This window comes from Peromyscus californicus, unplaced genomic scaffold (assembly GCF_007827085.1).
Source record: "Peromyscus californicus insignis strain IS unplaced genomic scaffold, ASM782708v3 Scaffold_9__1_contigs__length_137607984, whole genome shotgun sequence".
NCBI classification, from domain to species: Eukaryota; Metazoa; Chordata; class Mammalia; order Rodentia; family Cricetidae; genus Peromyscus; species Peromyscus californicus.
The window spans coordinates 132,193,909-132,200,774 of record NW_026294617.1 but is presented as its reverse complement, the minus strand read 5'-3'; the positions used below and the strand labels follow the sequence as shown (position 1 = coordinate 132,200,774).

The following is a 6,866-nucleotide window of genomic DNA, read 5'->3' as shown; positions in this document are numbered from 1 at the left end:
CTTGGTGACCTCAGGAAAATACAATACTTTAGAAAGGCTTCAGACCCTAAAATTCATCATCTAATTTCCTCTATCTTCTTTCCACGGGGTAGAAACATCTGTCAACACATGTGCCTTTGGCCTATTATTCTTCCTAATGTGGTTATTGAGGTCGACTCTCTCTATCCTGAAAGAGGAAAGTTATTCAGAAACATATGCAGGCCCCATGGGGTAGCACAAAGTATGCAAGGGTCAAAGTCATCGCTGTCCCCCCCACAACCCCCATGAATCTACCAAGAGGGGAAACTAGGGATTGTTTTAAGCAACATGACTTTTCCCATAATCCTATATATTAGGAATTAACATTGTAAAAGTTTACTTTATTTATTTTTTTCTCCCACAGAACAGCATATGTTACGCTTCCATTTGAAAGCAATCTAGAAAAGGGGCCTGCATGTGAATGCAATCGCCTGGGAGGTCACATTTCCCCCAGACAAAATTGTGAGCAAAACACATGTTTTTCCATCTAAGCCAGAAGATGGAAAATCGTGCACTATTTTTGAGGCTTTGGTGGCATGCCATTTAAAATCAATGCATATTTCTTCATGCACATTTTCACAAACGTCAATGCTGATACACCCGCCGGGTCTGATGCGTTCAATCCCTCAGCACCTGGAGAGGTTGTACTCATGAAAATATTTTGCCCCATAACTTTTCAATTTGCTCCAGAGAATTCTAATTCTTTTTGACTAGTGATAAGTGAGAAACAGAATTTTCTATCTTTGTTTCCTATTGTAGGGGTAAGGTTTTGTTTCAAACATTTTATTTCTAATTCTGTGTCTATGTGTGTGTACATTCATGTGAGCATGGGTGAATCACAGAGACCTGAAGAGGGCAACAGATTCCCTGGAGCTGGAGTTACAGGCAGTTGTGAGCCCCCTGACTCAGGCGCTGGGAACCGAATTCAAGTCCTCTGTGAGAGCAGTAAGGGGTTCTTAACTACTCAGCCATCTATCCATCCCCAGATAGGATTTTTGTATAATTACTCTTGATCTTGGTAGACCAAAGGCAGTTGCTTTACTCACTGTTATCAAAACTCCATAAGGAAAGAAAAACCGCTCAGCACTCAAATTTACAGGGACAGAGGTCAGCCTGCCACAAGCTGATAATGCTGGATGTGGGTACTACTTAGCTACAAATAAATTGTAAGAGATCCTTTTTTTTTTTTTTTCAGAAAAAAAATCCCCCCTTGTCTTTAGGAGGGGAAAATACAGCTTTTCTAAAGATTCTGGTTTTTTTTTTTGGGGGGGGGTGGGGGTTGTGGGCTGTGTTATACACATTGGAGAGTAAAGTTACCAGGAAGCCGATCAGACCCCTGATTAGAAGTGAGAGAGAAAGGACATGCCCCATGAGAGATCTGTTCAGTCTGAGGAGTGGCAGGATGCCAGCAATAGATGTGTGCAGAAAGGCATTCCTCGGTGTATGGAGAACAGTCCACAAAAGCTGGCTGCAGGCATCTGAAGGCACACAGAGCTCTGCCTTTCTATCTTTCAAATCCGTGATTGGTTTTTAAAGCGATGCACAGAACAACCCACTGAACTAAGAAAATAAGTAACTTGAAACACAATGCCTGAGGCAAGCTCAGCAGTTTACAAAGTGCTAACTTTTGAAACCAAGAGCAAAATGTATTCTGTAATATGCCATTGGAATCAATGTGCCTTTATGCAGCTCTTTCAAATTATCATTTCTCATGCTATGTGCTAATAGCAGATGTAATCTTTCAAGATGACAACTTACACACACACACACACACACACACACACACACGCACAGAGGGGAGGGTGCGAGGTGGGGGGAGGTTGTATCTGAGCTGTAATCTCAGGAGCAAAGCCTCTCTATACAAACTTCGCCGGTGTCTCCTCACTCTCAGCTTCGCATCAGAGGCCCACGGTGAGCTTGTTCTCAATTGCAAATGAGCACAGTACACATAAACTAGAAAAGCAAATGGACCTTCCCTTTCCACTCATTCTCAGTGAGAGGGGACACTGAGCGAATAGGCTTCACTAGGAATCAGAGGAAACTCAGTACTGCGACCACCCAGGGAAGCTCAGCCACCATCTTTTGTTCTGGAGTTTCAGAGCACAGAGTGAAGTTGGTGGTGCGCTAGTGTGTCGTTATAAATAAATTTTAGTCCTTCATATGTATTCCCAGTAGAAAAAGTATCCCTTCATTAATTTCTAAAATGGTTCCTCTTCAAAATTAACAAGGTTGAGGGGATGGATCAGTGGGTAAAGCTGGGTGCAGCAGCACACATCTGTTATCTTTCTGTCCCCGTGGTGAGATGGGGGCTGAGATAAAAGAACCCCCAAAAGCTTGAGGGAGCTAGCCTGGCATTCAGAGTGGGAAACAAGAGACTCTGTGTCAAACATGGTGGAAGGTGATGAACTGACACCCAGGTTGTCCTCTGACCCCCACACCTGCACTGCGACAGATATGTTTACATGCATGTGAGTTTGTACACGTTATGTGCATACACACATTGCACACACTCAAAGATAATGAATAGAAGAAATTGGGCCTGTTGATGGTAATTTAAAAAAAATTAAAAAGAAGGCAAGAATCTGGGAGGGGTGAGGACGTACAGGGTGGATCTAGAAGGAGTTAGGGGCAGGAGGGGTAAGGTGAATATACTCAAAATACATTGTATGCATGTATGAAAGTTTTTAAAGTTAACAAAAGTATATTATTTTAAAATGCAAAAAAGAAAAGGAAAAATGTAGAACAACCAAAAGACTAAATGGTTCATGGAATGAGTAACATGGTTTACCTGTGGATAATGTATTAATATTAATAATCACATTTGAACAGAATTACCACAGCACACAGTGTGTCTGTCCACAGATCCTCACTAGCGGTCAGTGAGGCTTTCAGCCCAGGGTGATGGAGTTTGTGCCTGGGAAAGTCTGTTATATACTTGGCAACTTGGACTTGGCATCACGGCCTGAGTTCTCTCCTCACAGTGTATTCTGTTTAGCCCTTCCATATCAGTAAACCCAACAAAGATGACAGGCCCTGCTTCTGTGTTCATAGTAACTCAAAGTGTAATCCTTCAGAAAGTCTCCTACAAAGAGATCACCAAGTACACACCCATCGAATGTTCTTGCCATTAGTTACTAATTGCTGTCACGAGCTGCTGTTCATGAACAGTCCAAACTGTAGGAATTGTTTGTGCAGTGACACCCCAAACTTATGACTTGGGGTGCATCCTTTTGTCTGAAGACTCTATCACCCCCCAGGTAACTTTCCTCTGTCCAGCATGCCCACAGTGTCACCTAAGTTGAATCACAAACAGCTATAGAGTTAAATAATTATCGCTGAACTCCAAGCTTAAAGAACAAAGATCCCCACTGGTGGTAAGTCACTGTAGACAAGGACTTTGCGCTTGCCTCTTTATCCTCTGGTGAAATCCTCTGAATCCGTGCCTGAACTTACACTGTTGTATTAGAAGGGAGCTGAATTTGAGGTATCAGCCCCTATTCTGGATGCTAACTGTCTCAGTGGTCCTGAGTTCACGGAGCATTATTAGGTGGTATTTCTCCTAAAATTATCAAACAAGTCAAAAGCCTGTGTTGCAAGTGCAGGGGAGCCTTAAAACCTAGGTGAGGGCTAGATTTGTCAGATCAGTGGCAAGGACGACAGGAACATCCTGGCAAATGCGTCAAAGGGAATCAGGGATGACAAGAGCCGTCCGCGATGCTGGCAGGCACTCACCCGGGCCTTCAGCCCTGGACACTTCCAGCCGGCAACAGAGGAGAATGGAGTGGGAGATAAACATCACTGTCTGTGACTTCTGTCTGTGCTGCCGCCAGACTTGGGAGCCGTGGAAAGAAGAATGTTTCACTTTCAGCTCTTAGGTGGATAGACACAAGCTTTATGTCATGGAGGCCCTGTGCAGAGTGCCTGAGAATGTTCTGTTTCGGACTTGGTGCTTAAGCAACAACAGAAAGAGTGGCCGTGAAATCAGAGTTTACTCCTTGTGATCAGCACGGAGCCATCTGAATTTGTGAAAACCATTTTCTAGAGAGCAGGAATGGAGTCTTGGAAAGATTTAAGAAATTTGCCCAAAGCCACACACACAAATAACCTAGCTAGGATGTGAATGCAGATCAAATGCCAACCCACTGTTCTTCCATAACACACAATGGCCCTTGGGAGCCCAAGACAAAGGACAGAAATGCTGACCGGGACCATAGCCCCACTCCCTGCTCAGCCCTGTCCCCTGCACAGGCAAGCTGATGTTGAGCAAAATCTCTACCATTAGGGGCTCAGAAACCATCCCTTCCTGGAACCCAAACCCTGCATCTGAGAAGCTGTGGACTAAGGAGGGCGACTGGGTGTGAAGAAGGCAGTAATCATCCATGGAGGAGGAGAAGGACTCAGCCCAGGAATTGAGCCTGCTGTTCATGTAAATGATTCTGGCAGAAGCACCATGGCTGTGGCACTGGGACATTCATGCCCCTCACATTGAAATAAAAAATAAAAATAAACAGATTGCCTGGAACTCTTCCAGTGCCCTCTCACTCTGCCTGCTCTCCAGCTACCAGAGCTTACAACCCGGCGCTCTCAGTCCCAAATGTGATTTCCCTGCTAAGTGTTTGCAGAGATCAGGTGAGGTATGTGATGCAGGGCATGCAGTGATCGTGTCTCTCAAGCATTGGGAGAGACATGGTGATATTGGTTACTGCAGCTCCACAGGGAAATCAGCCATTTCCAAAGGAGAACCAGTCTCCCAAAGAAACCTAGCTAGGCACGAGAAGGAGAGCCATGAGGGAACCTTCTGGTGTCCAGTCACAGGGTTCAAGAACGAAGAGCATTTGGAAGAGTCCTAAGAATGGGATGGATGAGGAAGGTCACTACTTATTTCATAAGGATTTTCTAATGTTTCAATATTTTATTCATTTTATTTTCAGTGATGTTAATTACAGCATTCGAAGGGGAGGAGCTAATTTCACACAAAATAAAGGAGTTTATAATGGACCCATTAAACTGCTAGAAAATAGAGTTGTGAGGCTATAACAGAAGTTGGTTTAGATTCCTGGTGCTGTTATGGTGTGACCACAATCACCTGTCCCGGCTCAGAGATGGAGATCCCAGAAGCTATTTCATACTCTGGTGTAATGGCAGAAAAAAGAACAGGAGGGGAGGGAGGGAGGGAGGGAAGAGAAAGGAAAGGAAAGAAAAAGAAAGCCACAGCACACCACAAGAAAGGATTAAGTCTTGAATGACCGGCTCCATCATGCCCACCCTCTCTACCCTAGAATGGTACAAAAGAAATAACTAACCACACCCTGAAGACTACTCTTGTAAAACAGGTGACTGCTGGGCTAGAATGGGAACAGGGCATGGAGATCTGTCTAAAAACATTCCTTTCACATAGGTGCGTGCATGCTTCTCAGTAGTTAAGATTAGCACACCAAGGTTCAATGCTCAGGAAGTCACAGCTTCATCTGTGGACTCCATACAGATTTCCAAAGGGCCCACACATTCCCAGCTTCCACTTGCAACCTGACATCTCCAGAGAGGCTCCTCCCCAACCCACATCTACCCTGGAATTGGGTTTCTTCTTTACCTCTGAAATGGTCACACCTTAAAGCCCAGTCTTCCTTAGTCTGGTGATCTAACATGACCTTTATCAATTCTCATATCCCCAATACACAACATTAAAAGTCACACTAAATTCTGAAAGTAGCTATGCTGCAAAGTAGTGAACAATTGTACAATGTTCATTTATGCCTGGAATTCCAGGCCACACCAAGTTTGTGGCCACCGCATTGATGTGCTTGCCATCACGCGGAGCTCAGAGTGTCAGTCTGATGCCTGACTCTAGGGTCTGAGTGAACCCTAATCTGATGAGGCTGCAGTTCCTCATATTGGCTAAAGAGCAAGTGTAGGGTTGACTTGACACTCGGCTGCTATTCTGAAACAAGTGTTACTGCTTCCTGTTGTCCAGGCGAGATGGACAGTGGTCCCCACCTTCTTGTTCACCAAACTCTGTCCTGTCTTTCATGTTAGTATGAAGCTGGAATTCAGCCATCTTATAGCCAACTGCAAAGTTGCTCTGGGTCACTTGGGACTTCGAGGTTTCAAAATTCGTCTGGTAGTCAGCCAGCGCTCATAGCCCAGCACCAGAGGGCCCAGAGATGTCAAAGTCAACATACAGCCCAGGTTGATAAACTCCCTCTTGTACCCTGTCTTGATTTTGGTATTTTTCCCCCAGGGTTAAGTCAGAAGGGTAAATCAAAGGTCGGTTTCAGTCCGCATGAAAGTTGGTCTTCCACAGTGAGCTCGGTGCCCAGGGTGCTGTCTGTATTGCACTTGTCTGGACATATCAGGCCATACTTGGTCCACTGTACTTGGTCTCTGGGCTGCAGTTCACATTGGTGTGCTCTGTGTTGGCTGAGCCTTAGCTGGTAAATTCCAATCCGTTCTCAGACTTTATTTCCAAATCAAGTTTTATTAAGCCGAATCTGTAGCCGTCAGTAAAGACATCCCTGGTGGACTTGCCAAGACCAGCATGTGTGGAAGGCATAGCTGTCTTCTCAGATGCAATGATGGAGGGATCCCAGGCAGCTATGGTGGGGGCTGCAGGGAAAAGGATGGGAGTATCATAGGTAATCCTAACACCAACATCACGAAACTGCTCTTAATGTCCCATTACATCGAAGCTACAAAGAATATCTGTAAAAAGTTAGGATCTTTGTAAAAAGTTTGTAATCTTTTATTTTCATCTTTTCATAGTTAAGTTTGTGCAGGAAGTACTTCCATGTTGACAGGCCATTTAGAGTCCACTCCACTCTCTTTCCTAGGCTTTAAATGTATCCTCACAA

At 44.6% G+C, this 6,866-nt stretch overlaps 1 pseudogene; it reads right to left on the bottom strand.

The window, feature by feature from the left end:
• Window positions 1–5,036: 5,036 nt before the first annotated feature.
• LOC128106206 (voltage-dependent anion-selective channel protein 1-like) lies at window positions 5,037–6,599 on the bottom strand (annotated as a pseudogene).
• Window positions 6,600–6,866: the final 267 nt, after the last annotated feature.